At 35.5% G+C, this 16,701-nt stretch overlaps 1 long non-coding RNA gene and 1 pseudogene across 1 annotated transcript; one reads left to right on the forward strand and one right to left on the reverse strand.

The window, feature by feature from the left end:
• The first annotated feature begins 1,717 nt into the window (after positions 1-1,717).
• On the forward strand, positions 1,718-15,982 carry LOC112203727 (annotated as a pseudogene).
• LOC112165309 lies at positions 11,554-12,299 on the reverse strand. The gene is made up of 3 exons (XR_002922756.2): positions 12,238-12,299; positions 11,820-11,879; positions 11,554-11,692 (listed from the first exon to the last, which is right to left on the reverse strand). It is a non-coding gene; the product is annotated as an uncharacterized LOC112165309 (long non-coding RNA).
• Positions 15,983-16,701: the final 719 nt, after the last annotated feature.

The raw sequence follows: 16,701 nt of genomic DNA on the forward strand, positions 1-16,701 counted from the left end.
TCAGGTTCACTTGTATTATGAATATTAAGTATGTTTAATTGATAAAATATATAAGATAAATTTAATTAAATAAATATCAGATATGCTATAAGGAATGAAACAGCAAAAATATATCCATTATGTTAACAACATATACCTCATATATATATATATGTATATGTATACAGGAACGTGCGATTAGAGATCATAGCTAGTAAACTATATATATATGCTTGCCAATAGTTTGCAACCAACTAGAGTACGATAAAGGAACGTGTTTGTGAAACAGGACATATTAAACTATATATATATATATAGGATTGCAGAAGCACAAAAAAAATAAAACATTCCATAAACCCTACTGAAGCAACTGCAATAAGGCGCCGCCCACATTTTGTTTAATATGTTGCCGTATATCAAAAAATAAGTCAAAAAATAAACAAAACATTGATATGATGCCGTATATCTCCATAAACCCTAATATGCATAATTGATATCGATTATAAATAAACTCATAGATCATGAGTTATAGTTAAGAGCAGCAACGTTGCACTATAAACTCGTAGATCATCATAGAGTTTTAAGAAAAATAGCAGAGCGTGCTGATAACGTGTTAAAAAGTATTGACTTACTTTGTAGGGAGTAAGAAACGTATAAAGAGAGATGAGGGGAAAAATAGAGAAGTGTCTTATTCAGTCTTAGAGGCCTCCCTTATATAGAGGTAGGGTTTACATGATAAGTGTTCAAACTATTGATATATTACATGTAGGTCCCTAACTAATAACGTGAACAGCCACATAAGAAATAATATTTACAACAACACACACATATATGATATATTGATATATATATATATATATATATATATCTCTCTCTCTCTCTCTCTCTCTATATATATATATATATATATATATATATATATAAACACACACACACACACACACACATATATATATATAAACACACACACACACACATATATGATATATTGATATATATATATATATATATATATATATCTATATGACTATATATATATATCTATATAAACACACACACAAATATATATCTATATGTGTCTATATATATATATTTATAAACACACACACACACACACACATATAGATATATCTATATATATAACACACACACACATACATATATATATATATATATATATATATATATAAACACACACACACACATATATTAATATATATATATATATATATATAAACACACACACACACACACATATATATATATATATATATATAAAATATTTTGCGGGCTTTTACGGGCCGGGCCTAGCGGGCTTTTGGCGGGCCGGGCGGGGTTTTCGCGGGCCTCCATCGGCCCACCAAGGCAGGGTTTTGCCGGTTTTTTGACGGGCTGGGCCGGGCCAAAAACCCTGCGGGCCGGCGGGCCTCCATCGGCCCACTTGATCCGCGGGCTTTTTGATGAGGCCTAGTTATAATGTATAGTGGGAGGGGGGCAGATGAATGTTTTATTGAGTAGAAGTCAATTAAAAGACAAGAGAAAAAGCAACCAATTAAGAAGCATTACTGCAAATATATATGGTACATATCAATTGCCTATCTCTATCTATAGGAGCACTGGAGAGACTATTTATTTACACATAGAAAAACGGTAAACACTCGAACACATGTCCTCTCACTGCCTCTTACACTTCTTCATTACGATTGATATATCGAAAAGTCCAGGTGGTATTAATTAAGCCAGCAGCTCTGATCGAGCACGCAACATATCGATCTCTAAAATCCATCTATTCATGTTGAGAATGGTTCTGCAACTGGAACTGCTCCTCTTTCTTTGCATCATAATTCTTATCAGTACCCCCCAAAATCTTTCCTTAGCTTCTGATTTAGAACTAGGCGCTGATGATGATGAGTTTAAAAGGGACGACTTTCCTCCCCCACCGGACTTTGTTTTTTTTGCTTCCTCCTCTGCTTATCAGTTACGCACGTCCGACATTATAATTTCTACCTGTTCTTTTTAATCCGATCCAAACCACAAAGTTAGCTAGAGAGATGGAAGAAGAAAATCAATGGTAGGGCCTGGATATTTGCTCCGACAGGTGGACAGTGCTGCAGACCAAGACGGGAGAACCCCAAGCATCTTGGACACGTATGCGCATGCTGGTGAGCTGCTACAACACTTCTGCTTGCTACTTTTTATTTATTTTTGAGCGCCTCCAACAATAAAAATTATTTATTATGCTAAAGAGTCTAGAAGTTAAATACACACATATATATATATATATATATATATATATATATATATATATATTCAATTTTTAACTTCTACACCAATAATATTTGCAAGTTAAATTCCAAAACTAAACGTTGAAATTAAAAAAAAAAAAAAGAGGAAACGTTGGAGCATTTGGCATTTTATTATTTTCTCACTCCTGCTTATTATTATTTTTATTAGAGATGTTTAGCCTTCTTGCAAGCACATTATTCTCACCTATTTATTTTCTGCTTCATTTGCTCATTGACTTTATTATATTATTTTTTAAACAAATTAGTTAAGAGTAGCATCTGTTGTCTGTTGATAAAAAGTTGGAACAAAAGTAAAATGAAAGGGAAAGAAAAAAAAAACAGAATGGTAGCAGCCTGGCAGCCAAATGAGAACCTTTCATTACAATGCGCTTGCTATACGTACTACCTAGGGTAGGCAATGGAGAAGCTGATTTGGAAAGGTATAGCTTTTGAGTTTCTTGCTTCATCACACTTAACAAAGAAAAACACATACAAATTCAACCATTAATTCTTTTCGAGATGGTGAAAATTTCTTTTAAATTTTTGTATACCATGAAAATGATGATCCTGAAGCCATAAGGGCCCTCGCTCCTTCTCTATGGAAGAGAACCACAACAACCAACAACAAATTGAGACACAGCTTACTTATGCAACCATATTACTCATTCTCAAACACAAGAAGCTGCATAAAATTGTTGATAGTAAAATTCTTCATCATCATCGAATCTTGGTCAATAAAGTGCAATATTTGAAAACATTGAGACGTTCTTGGAAGACGTCCTTTTGGTCCCTCTTAAAAAATAATACACTTTTTACGCATATGTCTTCACCATGGTTTTTGCATTTTCAGAACTTGGTGAATATGTCTTTTGAGCCTTTGTGCCTAACTATCAAAATAGATGTAGTAATATTATGAATGTGTGCTTTTCACGCCCCGAGGCGCCCCCCATTTAGAACACTGATAGGGAGCATTTTCTATCATTAAATCTTGTAGTCGAACAAAGATGGCAATTTGCTACTTGCATGCATTTTCCAAACGTGTGAAAATCATTACTAACTTGGAATATTCAGGTAAAATGCATGGAGCCACCGGAGATGTAGCATGTGATGAGTATCATAAATACAAGGTGCGCGCACATTGCAATCTACACTACTACAAAAATTGAATCAGACGATGGCTAAAAACTGTCGTCTGATATGGAGATAAAGCGTCGTCTATCAAGGCGCCGTCTGATGAAGATCAATTGTAGGGAACCGTCGTGTGAAGGGCTCGACAGCATGGCGCGCAGCATGTCGGCAGCCTGTCGACAGCATTAGCTGTTGTGTGACTATTATTCAGACGACGGGCGACTTTAGAAACTGTCGTGTGAAGGCAATTCAGAGGTCACTTTATTTTATGCCCGTTGTGTGACTTTCATTCAGACGACAGTTTTTCAAAGTATCTATTATCTATTTTACATTCAGACGACAGTTTTTATTTTTGGGCCATTGTGACTATTGTGCACATACGACAGTTTTTTTGTGGTTATTATTGTCCTAATAGAATGATTCAATGCATTATATTTGCTGGATGTGGAATCAAAAAAGACCAAATTAACTGATCAATATATATATATATATATATATATATATATATATAGAAGAAATTGTTATAATTCACATCATGCACCAAAATGGATTGTGCAAAGTTAATCTTTTATCCCCAAAAGCAGTACATCTAATAGTACTCTCATAGCAAAATACATCCAGAAATTTACTTGTGTCTAGCTTTGCAAGCTTTGCTACTCTCATGGCCTCATTGCAGTCTAGCTTTGGAAGTTTCCAACCACTAACTCTGTAGGATTGCGAGTAATACCCTGATCCTCTGAGATATCCATAACCCAACGTCTTTAAGTTTCTTGTTTCTTGAAGTATCTTGCTGGTTCATGGATTACAAGCTCTCTAAAAGAAGATCATGTCCTGCTCCCTCAGCAATCACAATAACCATATGTCCATTTTTTGAGTTTTTTTTCAATGAACTCAAAAGGTCCACCTCGTCCTTTTAAGAAAGAAAGGGGGAATCTGGAATCAAACAATAGTCCACATCGCGACTGGCAAGTGTAGCATACATAGCTATGAAACCTGCAACATGAATATATAGGTGCTATGTACAAATGCAAGCAGTCAACAACAAAATCAGCATGACATAACCAAATTCATTTAGCATCTAATGTTGTACCAAATTCATTTAGCATGTCAACAAAATAATTTCGAACCATATATGCCCATGTATATGATCAGAGGCACAATTATAAACTAGCAGTAATTATACAATCCAATAAGCAACATTTTAAGAATATAATATACAAAATTTTGATAGCTACCTCATACAGAAGCATGTATCCCATCCACTCTGAAATTATAACATCAACCTCCTCATCAATATCAATTCCTGCAGAACTAAAAAAGTTAGCAGTACCATTGGTTGGCTTATACATGTGTAAGTCAGATTAATAAGTCGGTGCAAGGGAAAGCAAAGTACTTACAAGAATACAATAAGTTGTTATACATGACCTATCTTCAATTACTCCTAGACTCTCGTTCAAGGCATAGGCAGCTTTCTTTCCTATAAACTGTAGTCAACAAAATTTCAGTCAGTTTTGAATGTTGGTGATAGATCAGGAATTTCACCAATTGTTTTCTCTAAGAAGCCTATATAGAAAGAATATTTAGATAAAATAGAACCAATCATAATCATCAAGTATCAGATAAAAGAAAGAGGAAACTATGGTGGCGAAGTGTTATCTCTTAGTATAGGATAGAGAACATAACAAGACATAAACTTGTTGAATATCTTGAATGCAAAAGATAATGATAAGTAAAGTGCTTACACATTTTGCACCAGCTTGAGCACAAAAGATAGAAAGAATTCTTGTGCCACAGCCAACATTGACTACCACCTGCCAATCAAACAAAAGAGGTTCTAGTAATGATGATAACTGCTATTTTATGTTCTTCCTTCTAAGGTAAGATTTGTGCCTTCATATCATCATATGTTCAAAACATAATATGCTATTTCAAGCCAAACAAACAGAACATGATCATACCTAAGAGCACAAATATACCAAATGAGAAAGGAGTAAAATGCAATCTAGTAACATATATTATTGAATGCCCAAGAGTCTTGAAAGTTTAATCTGTTAGGAAGTCACCAACAACTTATAAACATAAGGCAATACCACCATGCTATAGAACCAACTAGGAAGATTTGCCCGCGCCTTACTGCGGGATTTGGTATTGTGATTGTTTTCGTACATGATGACAATATTATTGGTGTTGTAATGAAAGAACAAGTATAATTACATTATATGCCTAAAGAAGGTGAAAGAACACCTGCCTAACTTAGCAACTAGTTAAATCAAGAAATCATGTTGAACATATAGGATCATATCAGATAAGAAAACAATGACAAAGGATCTGATGTCAGTACCCATTTAGTTCCAAGACCACATGCCAGAACACAGAGAGCACGTGCACCCCTGTAAACAGGGTACGTTCTGTTGCAGTAACAGTCATCTTACACTCATCCCAGTTCAATTCGCATGAAAGGCCATGAGATTCAAAGACTGTTTCCACTCTTTCTTCCAGAATTCGTTCAGATTCTCTTCTTCTGCACAAATAATCACAAGGGTTTTATTTCAACCATATGAGACAATAATGGGGGGACACTGGGGTGACTATCCTCATTTATTCCAATTTTATACTTTTATGATCTGAAATGCAGCAAAGAACAAAACAAGAATCATCAACTAAAACCCGGGAAATGAAATGTAGCAATCTGCAGTACACCTAGTTAAACACACAGTCACAAAGAGAATAGAATGCATATACACAGTCACAAAGAAAAAAGTTAAACATTTCACGAGTTCAACATAATTAATACTTACAATTGTAGGCAATGTGGAAAGATGTTGGATATAGATTCAGTAGTTGGCAAATCAGCATCTCTCCAGACACAAGAACCAACTTCATCATTTTCAAGCTGCTCTCCTTGCAAGTATACAAGACTCGGCTTATACGATTCAAGCAATTTACGGAACTCCTCTTTGTAGTTAGTTAGAGTTTGAACCTACATTCAAAGAGTCAAGACATTGTAAAATTATAACTAAACTAAAACACCCAATTCACTTAATAAGCTGAGAACAAAAACGTGCTTCTAACAACATTCAAGGAAGAAGAACACTACAAGTTCCCTGAGCATGAAACATTGTTTCCCTGAAAACCCCCAACAGAGTTGGCAATAGCAAAGAAGCTCAAGCTCCTCACACAAAACTTAAGAGCCCAAAAACCATCACATCATCCCCTAGTTTACAACACTGAGACTGGCCTCAATTTCCAACTTTCTGATAAAAAAATTCCAACTCTAATCCACCTAGTAGCTAACATTCACGGAAGAAAAACCAAATCTACTGAGAATGATCAACTCCCAGAACCAAAATTTCTCCAGAAACCCAGCATGCAGTAGCAACAAGATCTAGAACCCAAAACAAAAGAGACCCAACTTTGTGTCATTGAAACAAGCAATTGAGGAAAAAGCCCCCAACTTTGAATCCCAGAAAACTTGAAATTGAGAAAACAAGGAGACCCAGATGAGAAAAAGTGGAAAAATAAAGGAAGGTGAGAGAAAACTCACCGGCCCAGAAGATTGAAGAACAGAAAAAATTGAATGAGACCCAAATGAGGAAATTCAGGAACTTGAACAATCCAGAAGAGAATGGCGATGAAGAATCACAAATAGGAGAGAAGAACACCATGAAAACGTAAACAAGGTGAGAAGCAACTATCTAATTGAGAAAACTTCAAAGCCCTGGCAATCTGAGGTATCCTATCTCTGATTCAATTTCTTAAATTTTAGGTCTCAGAAACAAAACAAGAAGACGACGAAGAACAGGCTTCGGAAATTGTAAGAGAGAGAGAGAGAGAGAGGAGGGGTTTTTACCAGTGAGATTGTTGGATTTGATGTTGGCATGAGAGCAGTCAGAGTAGAGCTCGGAGTTGTTGGGGTCGACGATGATGGCCTGGGTGTAGAGGTCAGCGGTGAGCTCGGAGTGGTCGTCGATGAAGGCCTTCACTATTTCCCAGATCGAATAACCCATGTGGTCGGGGCTTGTCGCAGAGAGAGAGCGCTTTGGTGGGGTTTGTCAAAGAAGAGATAGGGTTTGTCGAGGAGGGAGAGAGCTTTGTTGAAGAGAGAGTGAGGGTTTTGGTTTTGGATTTGGGTTTGTGTCGAGAGAGACTGAGGCGCGGGGCACTGTCGAGGGTGAGGAGTGAGGGTTTTGGACTTTGGGTCGATATGTTGTTATTTTTGTTATTTTTTTGGCTTAAGTGTAGGGTCTCAAGCCCTGCCCTATGAATTTGGACAAGCCCTACAAAGACTCACACAACAGAATTTTATAAAAATGTTGTCTGAGTACATGAGTTTAAAATTTGAAATTTGCCTCCTATCAATTTGACTTCCCTCATTGGGGAGTTGGAGAAAAATGATGGTGAAACATCTCTTCCTTTCTGCCAAACATATTAATCAGACCACAGTTTTATTGTTTCTCGTTGTATGATTAATACATGTTGGGAGAAAATTTGGGGTTTGAGACGAGGTTTGGCACCACAGACATGGTGGGAAACTTGCCGCTCAATTTTTTTAGGGTCACACGACAGTTTTATCTTTAAACGTCTTGTGAACTAGTTCATAATTCCATATCAGACGACGAGTTTTATAAAAACGACGTACAAAAAAATAAAAATCAATCAGACGACGGAAAACTATGATGCGTCGTCTGATTCAATTTTTGTAGTAGTCATTATGCCAAAAAATGCTTCAGACGACAGATCAGATCTGTCGTCTGATGAAGTAAAAATCTGTTGTCTAGGTGGCTGCCGTCTCTAAGCCATTCAGACGACAGATATTCTCCGTCGTTGATAATGCACTCAGACGACAGTAATCTGTCGTCTGAAGTACCTAATATTGAAGAATCGGAGTCTATCTGTCGTCTGAAACACCATACAACTACATATTAATGTTGTTGGAAATTCACTTCATCAACGGATTCAAAAAATAACTGTCGATGTAGTTAATGTAAGATGACAGAGTTTTTGTTGTTTCTGTCGTTTGATTGAACTAATATTAAGCTTAGTTGATGCTTCTGTCATCTGATTTGAAGAACAACGACAGTTATATGTTGACTGATTTCGTATGCAACAACATAATTCTGTTGTTTGAAGTTGGTAGAAACAACATATCAACCACCTACTTCTGTTGTCTGAGAGCTCTTTGAACTCTACTTTTATGTTGTTTGAACGTGGTAGAAACAACATATCAACACCTACTTCTGTTGTCTGAGAGCTATTTGAACTCTACTTTTCTGTTGTTTGAACGTGGTAGAAACAACATATCAATCACCTACTTCTGTTGTCTGAGAGCTATTTGAACTATACTTTTCTGTTGTTTGAATGTGGTAGAAACAACATATCAATCACCTTCTTCTGTTGTCTGAGAGCTCTTTGAACTCTACTTTTCTGTTGTTTGAACTTGGTAGAAACAACATATCAACCACCTATTTCTGTTGTCTGAGAGCTCTTTGAACTCTACTTTTCTGTTGTTTGAACTTGGTAGAAACAACAGATGATCATTTGTTTCTGTTGTTTCTATTTTCTTGATACAACATAAATTGTGCTGTATTTTCTTGATATAACATAAACCTGCATATATCTGTTGCCTTTCAACCATTTCAACATCAGTCATTTACAATCATCATAATCATAAAATTGGACTAAAATCAACATTGAAAATGATGGCTACGTTTCATTAATTGCATCAACATTATCCAAAATACAATCCATAATTCCAACTCTAAACCTAGCCAACAGTTACATTATGATCGAGAGAACCAAAAAACCATCTTATCTCGATCATTTACCTAGTGCACCAAGTCAAAAACCTATAAGGTAAAGAAAGAGTAGCTAGACAGAGCAACTGCATGCATAAATTAAGTTCATCAACACTTTCCATCAGTTGTATATAAATGCACAAAAGCAGTTCCAAGTGCTACTCATCTACCTTAAACAGAACCAAAGTTAGAACTGTATAACATGATTTGCCCATTCAGCTCGAACCACATCATGATGCCTCCTCTTCTTTTGAGCATTCTTTTGCAATTTCCTTAAGGCCTTGTTAGTTTGTTCATCAAAGATCGACTTCTTCATTGTTGAAACCATCTGTACATTCACAAAATGGAAAGAAACAACGAATGGCTTTTAGGAAATATATAACAAAAAAGGCCAACTCAGTTATAGGAAAAAGGAAACAAAACAAGAGTTAATCACCCAAAACAAGAGTTAGAAAAGAGCTTGAACTTGACACCAAAAGGACAGGGTTGAGAGAGAAAATTACTTTTCAGTATAAAAGAACCAAACAACATTGGTAATCATAATCTTGTACAACATCATCATCCACTAGCCACCTGATGAAAAAGACAGAAGGCTAAGTATTTAAAATACATCATATCAAAAAACAAATTCTATATGAAAAATGCAAGCTAATATTCAAAGGCCAATAATATATGCTCATTAAGTATTCAACATGTGGGAAAATAGGTAGATAAAAAAGTTGGACAAAATTGATAAAATGCAAAAACTACACAAGTCAAATTGGAAACAACTAAGCTTTCCTACCTAAAATTAGAAAAAAAAAATGGAGAAGATTGAAAAGATAAAGAGCTTGGCCCTTATGGCCAAAAGACTTACATTAAGGAAATTACAGATATCTGCGAAGATAAACAGCTTCACCATTTTATCCAGAAAGCTTCTTTAAGCAGACCTGCACATAGGGGAAAAAAGTATACTAAACTTGGAGAAAAATTTCAAAAAGAGAAATGGGAATGAATAATATTTTTCATGCTCAACAAACAGACGTATATCTGTTACCTATAGATAAGAGTTAAACAAGAAAGTTTAATGTAGTATACAAAACCAAAACATGAAGATGATGACAGCTGCCAAGGTACCAATTGCAATTAAACATGTATATTTAAATTAGAAAGTTGTATGAGCAGCAATACCTCTAAGAGTTGCAGAAATGATAATGATTTTACTAACTGAAACTCTAAGAACCTTGTGCTGAGAAAAAAATGAATAAAAGGATCAATTAAGACCTATACTTTAGGTGAAACTAGTAACTACCTTAAGTGAATATTCTAAACATAAAGTGCAAAATTGTAACAGTGCAGAAAAATACGCGAATGAAAGTTTGGCCTTATTCCCATGACTCACTCCCTTCTCACCTTCTATCATATACATTTGATCCCTCTATTGCCAAGGCTGAATCCATCTCTCCACTAAGTACTACTCTTCTTGATTCTCTCTGCAGCCCTCAACTGAACACAGTAAGTCCAAATTGACCAGCTTTAAATTAAAAACACCAAGTACCAAAGGGGAAAACATAAACTAAACCAAAGAGAGATACATCAGTAATTCGGTAATTCCACTGTGAATTCAATTATAATAGATTGTATCAATCATTAGATCCAAACCCCTAAAGAAAAATTAAATCCTCTTATGTTTTCAACATTATAAATACACACCCTGAAAGAACATATTTAACAAATACCTGTACAAAATCAAGAATTTTCTCAAGAAGCTGCTCCATTTGCTCTAGCTGAAACCTGCCACGGAAACGACAGAAAACAAGTTTAGCAGATGTAGGTGTCTCAATTCATTCACATCACTAACCATGAACTTTTTCTCAACCAAAGCTCTCAGATCTGGTTGGATCCCAGATTAGTTTCTCTAGAAGATTCTTATCCCCATTCAAACCACTTCGCAGTTAGAACCAAAATAAAGCAAAAACGATTTTGCAGATATCAATCAAACAAAATCAGTCACAAATCCAAAAAAGAAAATATAACCCTAGGAAAAAAAAAAAAACAACTCAGTAGTGACTTCACACAGATCGAAAGATTGCCAGAAAAGAAGAAAAAGAAAACAGAAATCCTAGAAAGAGAAAAGGCGGAAGGCGAGGGACAAGATCTTACCAGAAACAAACAGGGGATTTAACAGGGGATTTGGTAGCATGATCCACTTCTACCTGCTTGTTTCCAGTCACTATATGATTTTAGTGCTAAAACACAGTTGACAATCCTTGTACTTGCAGATTGTCCTCCCTGTAAACTCAAAATTTGGATAAGTGTCACCACAAAACTAAAACAAAAAATCTGCAAGTGCACAGCCATAAATGTATTCTTAGCACCAACCTGTTCCAAATCAGAGGCTTCAAAGGTTGGAAGCCCCAATTCCTCCACAACCACAAGGAAATTTCTGACGTTTTCGAAGTACTGAAATGCTGATAGAGCTGCCCCGTCAGGAATAGGCACAGAGTCACAAGGGCCTTCAACAACCTAAGAACAAATAGGCAGTTATCCTCATCAAACCATTTAATAAACAAATAGGAACATATAAAAGAGCCTGAACAAAGACAAAATACTATAATTTTTACAACCCTAGCATAACTTATAGGTTTCTCACCCAACTTCCACTGTCAGGCTGATTCCACTTCTTGCATATGCCACAAACATGTTTTGTCAACTGCAACAAACAAAAAAAATAATAATATCGTCAAGTCTAATTTATCACTGCCTATCGTCAAGTCTAATTTATCACTGATCATCTATAATCCATCTTCAAACTTCACAAAACTCAACACAAAGGATCATTGTGTTTCATGCTGCAAGTAAACCAACCGAGACCGAAACCAAAATCCAAGTCTAGTTACATCACCTTAGTTTAAAGCATATAGACAGACACTGCATCACAAACTCAAAAACATTAATCAAGATTTTCACCAACTATACATATATAAGTAGATACATGTACAGATATATGGTATACACATATATAAGAATAATGAGTATACGAATTTGAAAGGAGAAGAGTGGGTACTGACTCTCTTGGTCCAATTCAATGGCCTTGTACTGGACTCCCAATTTTAGAACGAAGAGCTGCTTCACGCAACCACAGTGAGGACAAAGCTTGTTGCTGCGAAACAAAATCTTATTGTCAAATTTCCAAATTGGTTCAAAACGATCGACAATTCTATATATATAGACACACAGAAGAAGATGAAGAGGTAGAGAGAACCGGAAGATGACTACCGGATTGGACGAGACGAGCTCCTTCACCTTGCCCAACGCCATTTCGAAAACGACGACTCTTTCGATTTCGAAACCCAAAATCCCCAAATCGCTCCCGATTCTGTGATCTCTGTTGGGTGTAGATCCAGACTCGCAGCCGGAAGCATGTGGTGTTGACTTTTGATATCGTTGGATGACGCAGCCTGGGTCAACTAATTGGAGGCCGAAGAGTCCATTGGTAGTGGCGATGTCGCCGGATGATGCTCGGAGGTAGAAGATGGAGAATTGAGAAACCAGATCTACTTTCTCTCTCTTCGTACTGTCTTCTCTCATCTCTACGCTTCAATTTCTATTTCCTTGAAGAACTTGACTTGACCCGGCTTTGGTTGTTGGTTTGTAGACCGATATGGAAGACCAACGAGGGTGGAAGAGCATCGAAGAAGAGGTGCTGCTAGGTTTGGGTCTGGGAGATGGAAAATGAGTTTTCTGATTTTTTTTCACCAAGTGTGGGAAAGCACCCGGGGGGGGGTGTGGTCTAGGTCTATTACAACATAGATAAGTTTTAGTTCAGCCAAAAAGAGGTTGTTGTCCACACAAGAAGAAATAATTTCTTCATTTACTCAGACAACAGAATTTTGTTGTGTGAGTTTTCTAAATTACAACAAACTTGAAAAAATTGATCTAGTATTGATTTTGATACTATTTAGACAACAGAAATAGTTAAAACTGTCGTCTGAAGATGTTCAAAAAAATTAGACAACAGAAAAAACCTCTTCTGTCGTCTAAGGGGTATGGTCTGAAGCATTTTTTGGCATAGTGAGTGCTAGATTTAATTGGGTTTTCCACTGATCTTTAATTTCATATTCATATGTATTGATTGACTACTTGTTATTGTTGCTTCCCAAGTCATATTATTGTTGCTTCCCAAGTCATATTATTGTTGCTTGGTCAAATTATTTATACGAATAGTGTATTGTTTGTTATATGCCATCTCTGAGTCTCACATCGATAATCTGATGGGAATACTTATCTATAGTTCTTATACAATAGTAAGGTTTAAGAATCCAAAAATAACTTTAACTAGCAAATTTAAACGAGGCCTTAGAGTTACTGTCCGGAAAGGAACTAGTTTGCGCATATATAATTGATGGCTTGTTGGTGGAATGAAGCAAGCTTAGTATAGCTAGGTTTTGTTGCAATAGATCTTGTTTGAAATGGTTGAATAAATTTATTATTGTTGGGATGAATTCATGTATCATATATGCACATATATAATGATTTTAATTGTAGGAAGATGTGCAACTAATGGTGGATATTGGTTTAGAGGCGTATAGATTTTCCATCTCATGGTCAAGACTCATACCCAATACGTATATAGTAGCACGTTACACTTATGATTAATCCATCCATACATTCTATATAAAGAGTATATATGAACCTAAATTTATTGTATGTACGTGTTATTGTTCTAGATGGCAGAGGACCTGTGAATCCAAAGGGTCTACAATATTACAACAATCTAATTGACCAACTCATTAGCAAAGGTAACCAAATACGTACGTATGATGTATATCCCATCATTGATATATGTTAGGAAAATGGTTTGTGGCCTCAATGAGGCCTAAGATTTGTGACCTCAATCTTAGGTGTCATGCCATGTCATCCACACACATCAGCTATTTGTCAAATCATGCTATGTAATTCTTGAGAAAAAGACAATCTTATCCTTCCAAAATCTAATGACTCTAAATTATTTTGGATTTTTTCTAAAGAAAAAAAATTTGGCTTTCTTTCATTTTTTTTTTGTTTCATTACACTCATGCTTAGATTTAAATAACATCAATCGACAGTACAAAAAAATTCATGTAATTCAGTCAATAGATTTGCACATATGTTCGATTAATAGATTTGCATAACACATGTATATGAATTCAACCTTTGTTGGGTTCCTGCAAATTTTAGAAATATAATGTGAAAAATACATATTCATATGATTGTATATATTCTTTTGTTCATTGTTTTCTCTTTATGTATGTAGGGTTTAAACGTTAGATTTGAATTCATTATTTTTTGTTTGTTTTTCCCTTATATCTAGATTGTAGATATTAATTCATAGCTGCTAATGTGGGAATTTTTCTTACCACTTAATTTAGACATAAGTATTTTTCAAATTCAATTTATTAATGCTATTTTTTATGGATGAAATTAATCAATATTTAGAAAGAAAAGTTAAACGTCTATTTCTTGGCACATAATTCAATATATTAATACCATTTGGAAGGAAAGAAAAATTAAAGGAAAAAATTTAACTAAATGAAGAAAAATATTGGTCAAAGAATCTATAGACATATCTCTTAAATTAATACATAATTAATAGCTGATATTTTTTTCGTCACCTAATTAAATTCATTAATGTTATTGATTCATCCCCTAACATCTAAAAGGAAATGTAAAAGGGTAAAGTTAGTGTTGCAATAGTATGATGTGACAAGATATATTATGTGGAATTGAAAATAAAATTTGTATTTAGTTACATGGCATGACACCTAGGATTTGAGCCCACAAATCTTAGGCCTCATTGAGGCCCCATATCATTGCCCTATATGTTAATACACGCGTACACACATGTTTGTTTAATTAACAAATCAATTTGAAGCATGCATGTAGGAATCCACCTCATGTTACTTTACACCACAGTGATCTCCCACAGGCACTCCGCAGGTCTGGACTTGAGATTTTGAGGCAAAAATAAAAATGGGTCTACATTTTTTATAAAAAAGAAAAAAATATTTACAAAAATAAAAATACAAAGAAAAATAAATACACAACTGAAGGAAGATTCGAATCTAGGCTAGGGGTAACATAAAAAAAAAGAATGCAACTTGCCAATTAAACCAATTTATTGTTTGTTAAAAAACATACATTTTATTTACTTAATAAGTTTTTTAAATACCCAAAAAAAAAAATAGGCATGACAAGACACTGGGCCTGAGACGGCCGACTCACGAGCCTCATGTCAGGTCCAGCCCGGGGCACTCGACGATCAGTATGGAGGATGGATTAGCCCACAGATTGTGTATGTAGAAATAGTATCTTAAATATATCACGTGGATGCAGATGTGGATAAATATGAATTATTGGATTGGATTGGACTCTGATATTGCAGAAAAGACTTCACTGCATATGCAAATGTTTGCTTCGAACAGTTTGGCGATCGAGTTGGGCATTGGACTACTATGAATGAGCCAAATGTATTTGTACTCGGTGGTTATGATATTGGATTCCTTCCACCACAACGATGCTCAGCGCCATTTGGTTTTAATTGCTCGAGGGGTAACTCCTCAATTGAGCCATGCATACTTGGCAATTCATAATATCTTGTTATCTCATGCAACAGCTGCTGCACTCTACAAGCATGCCTACCAGCACAAGCAGCGTGTGTTTATAGGCATCAATCTATTTTCCCATTGGTTTATTCCTCGAACCAAAACCCATCAAGACCAAGTTGCTGCTCAAAGAGCTCTATATTTCCCTATTTTGGTTGGTAAGTACTGTTGATTAATTGCCTTAATTCATTATAATTACTTGATGATGATCCATATTGAATCGATGTGATATATGTCTGTCAGGGTTATGCATCCATTGGTGTTTGGAGAGTAACCTCGAGTAATGAAAAAGACTGCAGGTCTAGAATTCCAACGTTCACCCGACCCGTGCTGAGTCTGCACTGGTCAAGGGTTCCTTTGACTTCATCGGGCTCAATTAACAGAACACGCTGTATGCCAATGACAACTCTGCCACCTTAAACATTCAAAAAAGGGACTATATTGCTGATACGGCTGTCCAAATTTCTTGTATGGTGATTTTTACATTCTTCTTCTTTTTCTTTAGTTTTTCGGTTTGGTTGTTTGCATTGCTCGTAAATCTTTCTTATCACTATTTAGATGTGCATGCAGCTTTGGATTACAACACATCAACGTTTGAGGTACGTACGAACAATTCATCAGTAACTAATTAGTAGTCTTTTTATTGATGGATATATCATATCCTATCTAAAGCGAGACCTCATTATGAAATTAAAGTGCGCTTTTAGAGTTTAGCATCATTTTTTGGTCGCATATCCACATATCGACCAATCAGTTTTTAGGTACTGATGTATAGATCATTTCTGCAAAATTTCAGCCAAACTGATGGTCGTTAAGGCATTGATAACTGCCTTAAAGCTAGTACGATTCAAGTTGGACAGATTCAGTTCGTCCATTGGTTTAAGCAAGTTA

Source organism: Rosa chinensis, chromosome 5, assembly GCF_002994745.2.
Source record: "Rosa chinensis cultivar Old Blush chromosome 5, RchiOBHm-V2, whole genome shotgun sequence".
Taxonomy (NCBI): Eukaryota; Viridiplantae; Streptophyta; class Magnoliopsida; order Rosales; family Rosaceae; genus Rosa; species Rosa chinensis.